Source organism: Mustela nigripes, chromosome 13, assembly GCF_022355385.1.
Source record: "Mustela nigripes isolate SB6536 chromosome 13, MUSNIG.SB6536, whole genome shotgun sequence".
NCBI classification, from domain to species: Eukaryota; Metazoa; Chordata; class Mammalia; order Carnivora; family Mustelidae; genus Mustela; species Mustela nigripes.
In genome coordinates, this window is record NC_081569.1 from 85,585,780 (window position 1) to 85,603,248 (window position 17,469).

Consider the following 17,469-nt stretch of genomic DNA (forward strand, 5'->3'; position numbering starts at 1 on the left):
TTTCTGAATGCATCTGTGCGAATGTTTTCAGATGAGATTAACATATGAATTTGTGAGCTCAGTAATCAGACTGCTCTCCCCAATGTGGGTGAGTACCATCCAGTCCACTGAGATCCTGAATAGAACCAAAGGCAGAAAGGGAGAATTCATTCCTTCTGCCTAACTATTTGAGCTAAGATATCAATCAGTCTTCTCCTCCATTTGAACTGGGATTTACACTATTAGCTCTCTTAGGTCTTAGGCCTTCAGACTCAGGCTGGGACTTACAACATTGACTCCCCTGGTTCTCAGGCTTTCAGGCTCAGACTGAACTACTCCATCAGATTTGCTGGGTGTCCAATTTGCAGGTGGCAGATTGTGAGATTTCTTAGAATGCTGTTGGTTCAGCCTCTCTGGAGATCCTGGACTAATACAGATGATTTTCCAAAAGATATTTGAAATATTATTTCACCGCTAAGTGTGGTAAGATAGTCAGAAAAAGACAAATACCGTAGGATTTCACTCATGTGAAATTTTAAGAAACATATCAAACGAACATAGGGGGTTAAACAAAAGAGACAGCCATAAAACAGACTCTTAACTATAGAGAACAAACTGAGGGTTGATGGAGGGGAGATGGGTAGGGGATGGATGAAATGGGTAACTTGTATTAAAGAACACTTATGTTGAGCACTGGGTATTGTATGTAAATGATGAATCACTAAATTTTACACCTGAAAGTAGTATTACACTGTATGTTAACTAACTGGAATTTAAATTAAAACTTTTTTCAAATGTTAAAAAGAAAGAAATATTTTTTTACCCAAAGAACCAAGAAAGAATTAAGGGTCAGTAAAACAAACAAAAAACAGGATTCCACTATAACAACATAACTAAAAACATTTATGATAGCATGTAGTAAAACTGATTTTAGTTTTTATTTATCTCTTAAAGAAAGAAAATCTCAAATTTAACATATGTATGTGTGTATACACATTCATATATTTATGTATATTCAGGAATATTGTGGCTTTTCACATGGTTTATATAGAATATATATGTGTTTTTTTAAACTTGATTCTTTGGCAATTTGGTAGTCCAGGTCTTTCTTTATCATTTTTCCCATCTATTTTTATGGGTTGTAATCTATGTCTTGTCTTCTGAGCCTTGACCTTTTATTCTCTCTCTCTCTTGCTCACACACACACACACACACACACACACCCATCTGTTTTAAACAACTAAGAAAATCATTTATTTCAGAGAGCCTTTGGGGCAATGAGAACTAGAGTGTCCAAGACAGTGGAAGTTAAAAACCAAGGGAGCTGATTTTTGCAGCCACTTTTACCCATAGGCATTTGTTATATACAGGCAGAAATCTGAAAATTTCAGCTTTTTACTCATGGAGGGTCATTGCTAGAATATAGGAAAATCAGCAGATTTGGGGAGGTAATAGGAGAGGAGGGGAGCATTAAGCATACATCCAGTAATACCTTTAGGATATCTGGGGTTGCACAACTTAGGCGGTTAAAAATATAAATAGTTTCTGAAAAGCAGGCTCTACTTTACAGCTGCTTTATGAGAAACAGAGCCTACAAACTGGCATCTACATCGCATGGTTCTTGTTTAAGTTGAAGTGATTAGCCCTACTCCGTCTGCCTGGCATAGATAGGTAAGCCTGAGTCATCAGAATTAATAATATGTGGAATCTCTACCGTTATTTTACATACAATGGTAGGCATTCAACTGAAAATTAGTAGGTGCACAAAAAGATAAGATAAGATGAAAAGATAAGATGCCAGAACCAAAACCAACTCAAAGTTAATGTATATGTTGATAGTTGAATGGCAAGGACTTTGTAATAGTTATGTTTAAAATATTCAAAAAGGTAAGAGACATGAAGAAAAAAATGGAAAAGCAGATTAAGCATTTCACCCACAAAAAAGAATCTCTCTAATTACAAAGAATCAAATGGAAATCCCAAAACCAAAGAATACAATATCTAAAATAACTAACTTATTAAAATGGGTTTAGCAGTAAATGATAGGATTGGTAAATTAGATAATAGGTTGACAGTAAATTTTCAAACTGAAACAGAAATAAAAAGGTATTTGGGCAGCGGTGGGGAGGGGGGACCATAGCTGAGAAGACAAGTGGAATGTAAATAGTTCAGTACATGTGCAATTGGAGATGAGAAAGACAGTGGAACAGTAGCAATATTAAAGAGAAAACGGCCTAGATTTTTTCAAAACTGATGGAAGACTTGTAAACCACAAAGTCAGGAAGCTGTAAGAACTCCAAGCAGGATAAGTTAACAAAACCTTACATAAGCACAACATTATAAAAGTGATAAACTTCAGAGATACAGAGAAAAATATTAAAAGCAGGCTGAGAACAAAAGGTTTTTCAAAGAACCACAGTAAAACTGCTGCATTTTCAATAGAAACAATGGAAAACTGAAGAAAGCAGAATGACATTTTTAAGGCTCTGGGGAGAAAAATCACCAATGTGGAATTCTGTACCCAGTTTACTTTCTTCAAGATAGAAAGTTAAATATAAATACATTACAGACAAACAAACACAGAGTATTAGTAACTTGCATATGTGCATGCAAAGAAATAATGAATGCAGTTCTTCTCAAAGGGAAAGTGATAATAAACAAACACAGAAATGTAGGAAGAAGTGAAGAGCAACCAGAAGATAAATGTATTGGCAAATATTAAAATTTGACTTAATGTAGCCCATTCAAGACAATAATGATAGCATCTTCTGAGATTAAAATGTATGTAAATGCATGGCAAAAAAATCACCCTAAGGCCTGGAAGTGTGTAATGGACTTAATATGTTTTAAGCATTACTGAAGAAGTGCTAAAATTAACTATTCATATTGGTTAAAAGTCACAAAAACAAGTTAGAATTTCTAAGAAAATCATGTAAAGGATGTTAAAAATATATATACTTAGGAACTGATAGAGGGGTTTAGTGGTATAGTAGAATGTATAGATAATACAAAGGAAAATGAAGGAGAGAAAAAGGTAACAAAAAACATGGGTCAGATAGATACCAAGATTAAAATAGCAAACATAATTGTAAAGACAGGATAATTTGTTTAATCAAAAGAATTAAATCTTCCAATTAAAAAGCAAAAATTGCCAAACTATATAATAAAACAAAACCCAATTAGGTACTGCTTATAAGAATACATCTTAAATTATAATGGCACAAAATGTTGAAAGTTAATGATGAAAAAAGAAATACTATGCAATTGTTTTTAAAAATATAATTTTTTTAATGTTTTAATTCCAGTATAGTTAACATATATTGTCATATTAGTTTTAGGTGTATAATACAGGATTCAGCAATTCTATGCATTATTCAGTGCTCATCCACAAAAAGTACATTCTTAATCCCCTATCACCCATCTTCCCATCTACTACCCCTCTGGGAACCACCAGTTTTATTTGAGTGTTTCTTTGTTTGTCTTTTTAAGAAAATGAGGTATTTATACTCATAGCAAACAAAGTAAACTTTAAGTCAAGTAGCATTATTACAAATAAAGGGTATTTAATACCAATAAACATTAGGAAGCTATAATAATATTAAATATCTGTGCACCCAGTAGTAGCTCCAGAATATATAAAGTGAAAATTGATGGAATAGAAAGGAAAAACAGACGACTTTATAATCATTGATAGATTTTAACAACACATCCTTCTAAGTACAAACCAATCAAAATCAGAAAGGATATAGAAGATATGGACATTACAATTAACCTAATTCATACACACACAGAGAAAAGAGATGCACAGAGAGGGAACTTATACTCAACATTATTTTAAAATGCACATGGAATTTTACAAAAATAAATTACGTTAGGCATAAAGCAAGTTTCAAGAAACTTTAAAAACAAGAAAACTAAAATAATTTGCTGGAGAACCCACACGGTGCTGCCCAGCACTTACTGAACTCAGAGCTCTCAAGGATTTCTATGCTGAGGAAGACCAGAAGACCACAGACTTTCAGGGAAGACGGTGAAATAGGAGGACTCTAAACTCACTTTGTCCTATGAATACAAATAGATAACACTCACATTAGTGTAAATAACTCAGAAAATTACCCAAAGAGTGGCAGAACAAACTCCACAACTAAATGTAGAGAGGAGGTCTTATCAAAGAGTATAGGAATGTCACAGACATGGTGAGAAACTAAACCTCTCCGATCTGGCTGCTGGAGGGACAGAGTGAGGCACAGGCACAGAGAGGGGTGAGAGACTGTCGTACTGGGGAGCCCGCACAAGGAAGATGAGTCCCCATAGCATTCGGCTCTGAAAATCAGAGGGGCCAAATTTTATGAGTTCTTACAGCAAATAGAACTTAAAACCTGGAACTTTGAAAATTATTGGTTTGGGTTCTGGAAGAGCCTGGAGGGCCATAGGAAGCTGTATTCCTGCCCTTAAAGAGGCAACACAACAAGCAGCCCAGGGAAATACAGCATGGACACAACAGTTTGAAAAATGCCTGGGACATACAGGAAGGAGAATTATCACTAAGCTCAGAGTTCACAGAGGAACTTCGCTAGGAACTAAGGAGCTGGTAAGTGCCATTTCCTCCCCCACCACAACATAAATACACACCACCTGCAGAAACCTCCTCAGCACCAGCATTCACTACCTAACTTTTAACACCACACTCTGCCTACTCCGGTGGAACCTACCTCAGACCTGCTACTGCAGGTCCCCTCTCCCAGAAGACCAGCACAAACCTTGCCAATACTTTGTCTCCCAATTGCAGGCGTTATAGGGCCTTGGTCCTGGAGACTGTTCACTTCCCATGAGGTATACACTCACCTTGTTAAAACCACACTTCCTGCCTGTGTGCACTTTGCAGAGTGGCACTGGCCGGCCTCAGTCTCCACAGCAGCTGCATATCCGCTGTGGAAGAGTGAAAGCAGCACCTTCTTAAAAGTGCACACCCCACCCATTACTGTGAAGAGCAAGAGACGTAACTGACTTGCCTAACACACAGAAACAAAATGAAGAGACAGAAATATGTTCCAAATGAAAGAACAGGACAAAAATTAAGGCAGGAGACCTAAGTGAAATAGAGAGAAGTAGTACGCCTAATAGAGAATTGAAAGTGAATAACATAAAGATATTCACTGGACTTTAGAAAAGAGTAATAAATGTCATTCAGATCCTTAACACAGAGATAAAAAGGAAGCAATCAGAGCTGAAGAATACAATAATTGAAATGAAAAATTCACTAGGTGGTATAAATAGCAGGATTTAAGCAGAAGAATGAATCAGCAATCTGGAGAACACAGTAATGGAAAGTACTCAAGCTGACCAGGTGGGAGGGAAAAAAAAAAAATTATGCCCAATGAGAATAAACTTAGAGAACTCAGTGATGCCATCAAGTGTAATAACATTAGCATTATAAGGATTCCATAAGAGATAAGAAAGGGGGCAGAAAATATTTTCAAGAAATAATAGCTGAAAACTTTGCAAATTTGGTGAAGGAAAAAAATTCAGATCCAGGAGGCACAGAGATCTCCCAAAAAATAAAGGAGGTCCACACCGGAACATAGTAATTAAAATGGCAAAAAGCAATAGGGAATAATTTTAAAAGGAGCAAGAGAAAAGAAAACAGTAACATACAAGAGAAACCCCATAAGGCTATCGTCAGATTTTTCAACAGAAACTTTGTTAGGTCAGAATACAGTGACATGATATGTATTCAGAGTGCTGAAAAGAAAAAAGTCTATGGCCAAGAACACTCTATCCAGCAAAGCTGTATTATTCAAAAATAAGTATTTCTGTAAAAATCAGCTAAGAAACTCAAAATAAAAGGCAATATGACTCCATATATCTAAAATATGGGAAGGAGAGAAGCAAAAAAAGAGGTTAAAACTTAAGCTACCATCAACTTAAAATAGACTGCTATATGCAGAAGACGCTATACACAAACCTAGTGACCACAACAAATCAAAAGTCAGTAATGGGAAAAAAAAGTCAGTAATAGGGGTTCCTGAGTTGCTCAGTCAGTTAAATGTCTTCCTTCGGCTCAGGTCATGATCCCAGGGTCCTGGGATTGAGCCCCACATCTGGCCCCCTGCTCACTGGGGATCCTGCTTCTTCTTCCTCTCCCCCTGGTTGTGTGCTCACTCTCTTTCTCTGTCAAATAAATAAATAAAATCTTTTTTTTTTTTAAGTAATAGATATGAAAAAATAAGGAGAATGGAATCCAAGTATATTACTAAAGAAAACCAACTTATGGTATGAGAAGAGAGCAAAGGAAGAAAGGAACAGAGAAGAGCCACAGAAACAAACACAAAACAAATAACAAAATGGCAATAAATACGTACCTGTCAATAATTATTTTGAATCTAAATAGACTAAGTACTCCATAAAAAGACATAAGGTGATGGAATAGATTAAAAAACAAACCCCATCCATATGTGTCTTCAAGAGACTCACTTCAACCCTAAAGACACCTGCAGACTGAAAGTGAGGGAATAGAACTTGCAGTTCTAATGCAAGTGGATGTGAAAAGAAAATACTTATATCAGACAAAGTTGACTTTATTTATTTATTTGACAAAGATCACAAGTAGGCAGAGAGGCAGGCAGAGAGAGAGGAGGAGGCAGGCTCCCTGCTGAGCAGAGATACAGGGCTCAATCCCAGGACCCTGGGATCATGACCTGAGCCGAAGGCAGAGGCTTTAACCCACTGAGCCACCCAGGCGCCCCCAAAGTTGACTTTAAAACAAAGAATGTAACAAGAGATGAATGAGAACACTATAATCATTAAAGGAACAATCCAACAAAAGACATAACAGTTGTAAATATTTATATACCCATTATGGGAACACCAAGTAAAGCAGTTAATTAACAAACATAAAGGAACTAATCTATAGTAACACAGCAATAATAGCGGACTTTAACGCCCCCACTTACATTAATGGACAGATCATCTAAACAGAAAATCTAGGAAACTGGTATTGAATGGCACACTGGAACAGATAGATTTAATATATACATTCAGAACATTCCATCCTAAAACAGGAGAATACACTTTCTTTTCAAGTGCTAATGGTACATTCTCCAGAATGGATCACATATTAACTCACAAAACAAGTCTCAACAATTTCAAAAAGATCAAAGTTATATCATGCATCATTTCTGACTACAGTGTAATGAAACTAGAAATCAACCATGAGAAAAAATCTGGAAAGGACACAAATACGTGAAAGTTAAATAACATGATACTAAACACTGATGGGTCAAGTAAGAAATCAAAGAGAAAATTAAAAAAAATACATGAAGACAAATGAAAATGAAAACAAAACAATACAAAATCTTCAGGATGAAGCAAAAACAGTTCTAAAGAGGGAAGTTTATAGCAATACAGGCCTACTTCAAGAAGCAAAACAAAATAATCTCAAATGAACAACCTAACCTTATACCTACTAGAGAAAGAAGGGAAGAAAAACCTCAAAACCAGCAGAAGGAAGGAAACAATAAAGATCAGAGCAGAAATAAGTGATAGAGAAATTAAAACAAGAGCAATGAAACCAGGAGCTTGTTCTTTGGAAAGATCAACAAAATTGATAAACATCTAGCCAGACTCATCCTAAGGAGGGAAAGTCAAATAAACAAAATCAGAAATTAAAGAGGAAAAATACCAACTGACACCACAAAAATACAAAGGATTGTAAGAAAGTATTATAAAAAAATTGTATGCCAGAAAACAGGACAACCTTGAAGAAAATGGATAAATTTCTAGAAACTTATAACCTACCAAAACTGAAACAGGAAGAAATAGAAAATTTGAATAGACTGATTACCAACAATGAAATTAAATCAGTAACAAAAAAACTCCCAAGAAACAAAATTGCGGGATGTCAGGTGGCTCTGTGAATTAAGCCTCTGCCTTCGGCTCAAGTCATGATCTCAGGTCCTGGGATCGAGCCCCACATGGGGCTCTCTGCTCAGTGGGGCGCCTGCTTCCCCCCACTCTCTCTGCCTACCTCTCTGCCTACTTATGATCTCTCTCTCTCTCTCTCTCAAATAAATAAATAAAATTTTTTTAAAAAAGAAAAAAAATTGCAAGACTAGATAGCTTCAAAGGTGTATTCTACTAAATTTCTAAAGTACCTAATCTTCTCAAACTTTTCCAAACAATAGAAAAAGAAGGAAAGCTCCCAAATTCATTCTTCATTCCAAAACCAGATAAATACCACCACACAAAAAAAGAGAACTACAGGCCAATTATCTCTGATGAACATAGGAGGAAAAAACCTAAACAAAGTATCAGAAAACCAAATCCAACAATACAGTAAAAAAAAATCATTCACTACTATCAAGTAGGATTTATTCCCAGGTTGCAAGGAGTTCCATATTTGCCCAATCAGTGTAATGCATCACATTCAATAAAAGAAAGGGTAAAAACCATGTGATCATTTTAATAGGTGTAGAAAAATCATTTCAGAAAGTACAACACCCATTCATGATACAAACCTTCAATGAGGTAGATCTAAGGGGAACATACTCGACATAATGAACGCATTATATGAAAAACCCATAGCTAACATCATCCTCAGTGTTGGAAAACTAACATCATACCCAAAGGTATGGAACAGGACAAGAATATCTACTCTTGGCACTTTTAATCAATGTAGTGCTGGAAGTCCTAGCTGTAGCATTTAGTCAAGAGAAAGAGATAAAAGGCATCCACATTGATAAGGAAGAAGTAAAATTCTCACTATTTACAGATAACATGATGCTAAAACCCTAAAGACCCCACCAAAACTACTAGAACTGTTAAATAAATTCAGTGAAGTTGAAGTATATAAAGTTAATGTACAGAAATGTATTGAATTCCTATGTTCTAATAATGAAGCAACAGACAGAGAAATTAAGACAACACTCCCATTTACAGTTGCACCAAAAATAGTAAAATACCTAGAAATTGACTTAACCAAAGAAGTGAAAGACTTGTCCTCTGAAAATTATAAACCAATGATGAAAGAAATTGAAGATGACACAAACAAATGGAAGGACATCCACGCTCATGGATTGGAAGAATAAGTATTGTTAAAATGTAACACCCAGAGCAATATACAGATTAATACAATCCTTATCAAGATACCAACAGCATTTTTCATGGAATTAGAACAAGCAATCTTAAAATTTGTATGGAATCAGAAAATATCCAGAATAGCCAAAACAATCCTGAAAAAGAAAAAACAAACAAACAAACAACAACAACAACAACCTGGTGGTAATAGCAACACAGACCTTCCCCAAGAAGCAAGAAAAATCTCAAGTACACAACAGAACCTTATCTCTAAAGAAGCTGGAAAAAGAACAGCAAATATAGCCTAAATCCAATAGGAGAAGGTAAATAAAGATTAGAGAAGAAATCAAAATCAAAATAGTAGATCAGATCAATTAAACTAGGAACTAGTTCTTTGAAAGAATTAACAAGATTCATAAACCCCTAGCCAGACTTACCAAAAAGAAAAGAGAAAGGATGCAAATAAATAAAATCATGAATGAAAGAGGAGACATCACAACCAATACCAAAAATTTGCAAACAATTATAAGAACATATTATGATCAAGTATATGCCAACAAATTGGGCAATCTGGAAGAAATGGACAAATTCCTAGAAACATATAAACTAACAAAACTGAAACAGGAAGAAATACAAAATCTGAACAGACCCATAATCAGCAAAGAAATTGAATCAGTAATCAAAAATCTCCCAACAAACAAAGAGTCCAGGACCAGATGGCTGCCTAGGGGAATTCTACCAAACATTTAAAGAAAAAATACCTATTCTTCTGAAAATGTTACAAAAAATAGAAATGGAACAAAACTTACAAACTCCTTCGGTGAGGCCAGTATTACCTTGATCCCCAAACCAGACAAAGACTCTATGAAAATTGAAAATTACAGACCAATATACCTGATGAACATAGATAGAAAAATTCTCAACAAGATAGTAGCTAATTGGATCTAACAGTATATTAAAAGGATTATTCACCATGATGACTAAGTGGGATTTATTCCTCAGCTAAAGGGGTGGTTCAACATCCACAAACCAATCAATGTGATATACCACATTAATAAAAGAAAGGAAAAGAACCATATGATCCTCTCAATAGCTACAGAAATAGCATTTGACAAAATACAGCATCCTTTCTGGATTAAAACCCTCAACAAAGTAGAGATAGAGGGAAAATGCCATTTTTCAAATCAAAGTACCTAAAAGGCACAAGAAATGATTTTTGCTGCTGTGATTTGGCACATCACTTGATACACTATAAAAGTCCATGATTGTTATACTATCTATAGAAAGTACAATGCTATTAAGTGCTAACAGAATCATCTTTACCCTATAAGGGGCCAGCACATATCTTATCAAAAATTTACTTTTTTCTTTATCAATAAGACATTATCTTTTCAATAAGACATTTTATTTGCAATCTATGAAACAAGATACATGAAACTCAGTTTCATAGAACAGTAAGGGAAATAATGCCATAATATGTGTTCTGTGTGATAAGCCCATACTAATTCAGCAGCTACTATTGATATAATTTTGGGAGACAAAATTAAAAATAAAAACTTTTGATTGTTTTGGAAATACTTGCTTACCTCATTGAGAATTGTGAGATTCAGTTTCCATATATGCTTTCATATCTCCTTCTCCAGCTTTTAAAACCCCAAATTCTTCTCTTCATATTTTGCAATATCCTCTGTTTTGATTATTTATCTCCCTAATACCATTGTATGTGTCCTTCCATTTAGCCTTCATTTTTGGCGATGTGTAGATCATGCTGGCATTGGTACTGTCATTCTCATTTCCATTATCTGAGCTCTTAGAAAATATGTTCATAATATGTACAATGCTAAAAATTAAACTAGCACAATGTTGATACAAAGCGCAGCTGTTAATGAACAAAGGCAAAGATGAACCAAGAACAGTACAGTGACTGTGTACTTATGTTGAACTTAAGTTACAGTAACAGGAAAGATGCAGCGATGGATAATCTATGATTTTGAAGCACAAGTCATGGTTGCTAACATTAGTGGCCAGGGGAAAAAACCAGCAACTTCAGGAAGCAAATAATCTATTCTGTATCCATCAGACACTAAAACCAGTGTTGTTTTTAGCTCTGTTTTTTGAGCTGTTACATGAATTTTTACTTTCCCCCCAACCTTCTGCACCCATTGCCACAGACTGGAACTTTAATCCCGGTGAGGAGTTTCCAAAATGGTTGGTCACTCTGTGGACATCTCTGATGTTGTAAAGTAGAGTGTGCTATTGAAAGTGATACAAAGGAGATTTTATACTTGGTAAAATAGAAATTACAGAAGCTCTGAAGATTTTTTTCTTTGTTAAGGACTGATAAAATGTATGACTTAATATCAGTGGAAAGAAAATAATCTCATAGGTTTTAATGGAATTAATTAGGGCAGGCATACAAAGATAGGAAATCACTGATTTGGAGGCTGTTAGAATATCTCGTGAATGAAGTGCATAAGGTAGATATATGATTATTAGTAGAAAATACTGGGCCTGTAGCTCACTGATAAGGACAGAAAAAACTTCAATGAACACTGTAGGACCAATACAAACTCCTTATGGAGTTAATATGATGATCTAAAAGGAGGACTCCGACACTTGAATAAAAGTAAAACAAATAAAACTTTGAAAATTTTGAATGAATAACAGGAAAAGAAGTGATGAAATAAAGGTGGTTTTTGCCCTGCCTACCTGAGGTTCAGTAGATCCTCTTATCTTGAAAAGAAACTGTCTCTGCCCCGATGGTGATGTGCCCTGAGAGAAACATGCTAATCTGCCTAATGAAGCGACTATGTACTACTCACTTGTGCTTATCACCTCTATCCAAATATTGCGTTTTTAAAGGTGCTAAGGGAACCCATACCAGCTGATATGAATGGCTTGAGAGTCCATGTGTAACTCAGGGAATTTGGTTGCATAGAAGGACCACATTCTTCACACATTTGGATCCAATTGAGGCTATTTTATTGCTTTGCTTGTAGAAAAATTTTTAAATTGAAATAAGACTTCTTATGGAGAGTCAAAGAGATGTTTTGAAAGGGTGGTCAAAATAGACCAACATTTTAAGAATATGTAATAGGTGATTTGAATAACAATGATCAGGGACAAACATCTAGTGACCTGGAAGAACAAAGAGAGACACACTAAGCAAAAATAAAAGAGATGATGTGAAATGATAGAGAAAACCTAGTATGTGAAAACAGGAGTAACTAGAAGTGAAAGGAATTAGGTGAAAGAGAAACCACATTCAAAGAAATAATAGAAAAAACTAACTTGAACTAAAGAAAAACTCAAGTTATCAAAATGAAAATACATAATAAGGACTGGGGGGAATAAATTTCTAACATTACATACTTACGTATGTAAATTTATATATATATGTATATTTATATATACAGAGACACATACACATGTTAATTGTGTAGGCATATCTAGGTAAAATATCTAATGAAGAGAAAATACTTTTCTAGTATTAAGTTGATTATTTGCAAAGGAAAGAGCATCATACTGGCATTAAATTTCTCACAAAACCGGAAAATAATACAGTGCAACTCTGTTTATAAGTCTTATGGAAAAATACTACAATTTAAAGATCCTATATCTACAGGTGCCTACATGGCTTAGTCGATTCCACATATGACTCTTGATTTCAGCTCGGGTCATGATCTTGCGGTCTGAGATTGATCCCTATGTGGGACTCTGCACTCAACGAGGAGTCTGCTTGAGATTCTCCCTCTGCCCCTCCCTCTGCCCCTCCCCACACATACACATGCCCTCTCTCTCTTTCTCTCAAATAAGTAAATAAATATTTTTAAAAAGTAAAGATTCTATACTAGCCAAAATATCATTTACACAAGAGGGCAAAACAAAGACGTTTGTTTTTTAACATGTAAAGCTAAGAAAGTGCCAATTTATACTTTCTGGAGGAATTACTTGAAGAATTATTAGAGCCAAAATAAATAAATAAGTAAAACACAACTCCAAAAGGAAAGGACAGCATATAAGAATCAGTGAGGCCAGCATACCTTAAAAATTTATAAATAATTTTAAAGCAGTGATAATTTTAATTGTGATGTGTTGAGAAAGGTTTCTCAAAATATGTTACATATAACAAGAAAAATCCAATATGGCATGAAGCTACACTTTTAAACTATTCAATGTATACTGCAAGAGTGGTAGGTGAAGAACATAGAGGTTTTAAAAAAAAAATCTTATTTTGGCTTTTAAAGTTCTTCCTTTATTTATTAGATATGTCAATTATGAGGTGATATAAAACTTAAATTAGTATCTTGAATAAGAGAATCAGTATAGCCAAGTTGATTATTTTGATTAAAAGGGTAGATTTTCCGGGGCACCAGTGTGGCTCAGTGGGTTAAAGCCTCTGCCTTCCGCTCAGGTCATGATCCCAGAGTCCTGGGATCGAGGCCTGCATTGGGCTCTCTGCTCAGCAGGGAGCCTCCTTCCTCCTTTCTCTCTGCCTGCCTCTCTGCCTACTTGTGATCCCTCTCTGTCAAATAAATAAATAAAATCTTAAAAAAAAAAAAGGATAGATTTTCCAATTCATGGATATACATGAAGTCAATGAAAGAATTTACAACCATATCTATTCACTAATCTTTGTAGGATATGAAAGGTGTGTTATTTTTTAATATTCATGTATTGAAAATGTTTAATAAAAGCTTATATACTACATGCTGGAAGTACAAAAAGGAAATTTGCCATGTACTGGGAAAAATGCAGATATATTTAGATGAAAGCTATAATAAATATATATACAAGGTTAAGTGAAGCATAGGAAAAGAACAGTCTTTGGGGAAGATGTAAAGGACTTGACAGAGAGGAAATTTGGGTCTGCTAGTGAGCAAGGTGGGAAAGGTATGTTGAACAGTGAGAACATAGCTTATGGATAAGAAAATGCAAATGTTCATCCCAGGTAACTAGATCATACAATGAAACTTAAATTTAAATGTATTGAAATTGGTGTGAAAATGAAATACCTGTTGAAAGCAACTCTGCATACTTCAGTACTCCTACGATTTATGCCTAGGTACTTTTTAATTTAAAAATGACAATATTTTGAGGAATTGTGTACAACAATAGATGTTCACTACGTATTGCCATTAGTTTTTTGGGAGAGGAAAGAGGATATAAATTCCTTGGCTTATTTTTAAACAGTGAGCTGAGGAACCACTTCTGCCTTCCTGGCTTAGGTCACATAAGACGTAAAGGGATTACAGCCCTTTGCTTCAGTAGTAGCCATGGCTGCCCTCATGGGTAAGGAAACTCAACATGATGGACTTATTAGATGGTACCCATAACGTGTCCATTTGCACGCAGAAGAGAAAAGCGTGATCAGGTGCTATTCCTTGTGTAGTTTTCTAGTATTCCTGTGTAGAGCTCAGGGAAAAGACCGTCCTAGTGTCAGGGTAGAAGAGATTTGCTTTGATTGCTACTGTGCTGAGAAATTAGGTCTTCTCTTAAAATTGAGAAATCACAGAATAAGTCCTATGGCCCAATACAGATTTTCAAACATAAAAGCTAATAGCTTGTTCCACTATTTACACATTTTGCTAGCTTCCATATATCAGGAGGTTCCTAAGACATTTTAGAATTTTAAATGTTACAAACTCTCATTGGAAGTTGGCTTCATTGAAATGGATAAAAATTTTTTTGGTGGTGCTTATTTGTCTTGTTTGTAATTATGTAAATGTTCAAATTCCTGTTTTAGAAAACATAATCTAATAGAACGTGGTAGAGTTTTCTAGCTGCTGATTTTTCATATTAGAAAGCATTGTGCACAAGAGGCAGCCTAAATAGTATTGCTTTAGAAAGTTTGCTTTTGTCAGTTTTTTTTTTTTTTTTTTATTACAATCTCTTTCGGTGAAACGATGTATTTACATGTTGTTTAAAGTTGCTGTCCCTATTAATTGTTCTGATGCCTAACTGAGGCGTTCAGAACTGATAATCGGTAGGCTTTTCTATTTAATGCTGAAAGAACAAGCTGCTTATGATGACCCAACAGAGACAGGAGGAAGGTTTGTGAAAGGGGTGTATTCATCCAGCTCTAATCCTTGTTTTCAGAAAGGCAGTGTCTTTAAGTGTTCTCTAATTAGTGAATAGATATGGTTGTAAATTCTTGTAGATACCTCTTTTGTAGGACGGGAGATAGATGCCTGGACGGGAGATAGATGCCTGGCTTGTTTAAACCTTTGTTTTACATTTCTTTTAAGTGAAATTTTGATATGAACATTTAACAATAGAAAATAGCAAAAGTAATTTATACACATAATTATTGCTATTAATATGCTCCATTGTCCTATTTCTGTTTTTAACATCATCATAATTAGAAACTTGAATATTATATATCATACAATGCTGTCTAAAATAAAATACGGTTTTATTTTTTGTTTTCCTACTTGCTTGTTTATTTTGCTGATCTCTTTGTACACATAAAATAATGTTTACTGCTATGAAATAAATTCTTTTTGGGTTTGGTAAAATTGCTTATACCAGTCACCTAGGAAATGTAAGCTAGGGAACAAGACACTGATACTTAGGCATACCAAGAGGAAATATATTGCTTCAGTGAACTGAATATAAAACGTGATCAGTGAAACACCTGGAAATCAAAAAGAACAGATTTTAGTTATGCTTCTCTTTTTCAAAGAACTTAAGTGCTTAGCTGTTATTGTTAGTACTAGAGAAGTAAGTTGGCAGTGACATTTGAAATATGATAAATAAAAGCCTACAGAACGTCTGCTTCTACTTTTAGCACTTCTCTGATTCCTTCTTCAGAAATTGCATAATGGAAACTACCATAGAGTTAATGCAACTCTAATATACAACCTTACTTGTTGTAATAAATGTATTCTCTATTACTCTGTAATGATAAAGCCATAGTTATTGAAACTGCCAAAGATATTGAAACAGAGGGATAGGAGCTTTTTGCCTTTATCACCTGTATTATTAATTGGAGATAATTACTACAGAGCAGCTGGCTGTTGGTTTTAGGGAGCATCAATTGTTCTCCTCACCCAGCTGTTGACTAATAAGGATAGTCAACACATCTGTTTCAACAGCTGGTAATTAACAAGAGCCTAATTGCTGCAACTCTTTTAACATCCAATCTGTGAAAAAGAAGGGATGTAGAAGAATATTATTTACTTTGTGCTTTGCGCTTTCTGAGACCAGTTTCTCTTTTTTCTCTCTCCCTCCACTTTTTTTTTCTTACTTTGAACACCACTGCCTTTGTATGAAGCATTGAATGGCAGGAGAACACAATATGGTAATCCAGAGCTTAACTTTTTCAGATCTTTGTTGGTGTTTCTTATTGCAACATTTCTTTGCTAACTTGCAAGATAAAATGGATCAAAAGCATTTTGAGTAGTTCCATACAACAGTTAAAATCCGCAGCAGTGTGCCCTAGGCTGTGTTGCTGTTGTCTGCAGCATCCAAAAGGAAACAGGGAACTCTCTTTTCTTATGCTTTTCACATGCTTAGACACAGCTCCTAAATAATTCCACATTCATACACAGAATTTTTGTTCAAATCACTATATACATATATTGATTACCACAAATAAAGACAGTCCTTCTTCCTTTGACTTAGCAATCTTTCTTCCTTTGATTGAAAACTAAAAACTGGAAGAAAAAGAAAAAAGAAAACTTTAAAATGTAGTTGCTTTTCTTAATGCCTGTAAGCCAACTTAAAGTATTTGAGAAAACTTTTATGAAATCTTTCTTGGTCTTTTTCTCTTCGGAATGTGTTTTGGTCTTTTTTAAAATTTTCCTTTAGTTCAGATGACTTCAGTTATTTCTTGTTGATTATTTATAATAAATGAATAGGAAATTTACTGGATTAGTCATAGAAACCTGAGTAAAATGGTTTCACAGACGGGAAATTTATGAATTAACATTTATGTGATTTTTTTTTAGCACTCTTATTTAGTTATGAACTACTTCAATAAAAATATATTTCATATAGCCTTGGCTATAAAGCTTAATGTTTTTATAATTATAATTTTTACTAGTTATATATGTTTACATGTTTAAAGATCTCTTTGTCTCTTATTTTGAAAATTTCCATTTACCAAATATGTTCCTTTCTGCAAGAATGTTTTCCCAGTTGTAATGGTCTTTCCATAATCTTTTACATTTTCTTTATGGCCTATATTAAAAAACTTTTTGATGAATGAGAACTTTATTAATTGAAGATCACATAATTGTACTGATTTTCCTTTTAATACATTCACAAAATTTTAGGTTAATGTCAAAATTAATTTGACACATAATGATTATGGTACTTATTAGTGTCTGAAAAATTCTTAGCTAAAATGTTAGTGAAGTTCACTTGATTAATCCTGCTTCACTTACTTCTCAGTTGGCAATATTTCTGTGC

The 17,469-nt window shown here is 34.5% G+C and overlaps 1 protein-coding gene across 4 annotated transcripts in view; it reads left to right on the forward strand.

Annotated features, from left to right (window-relative positions):
• MIPOL1 (mirror-image polydactyly 1) overlaps positions 1–17,469 on the forward strand; it is a 324,048-nt gene that overhangs the window by 181,991 nt on the left and 124,588 nt on the right. The window lies entirely within an intron of this gene.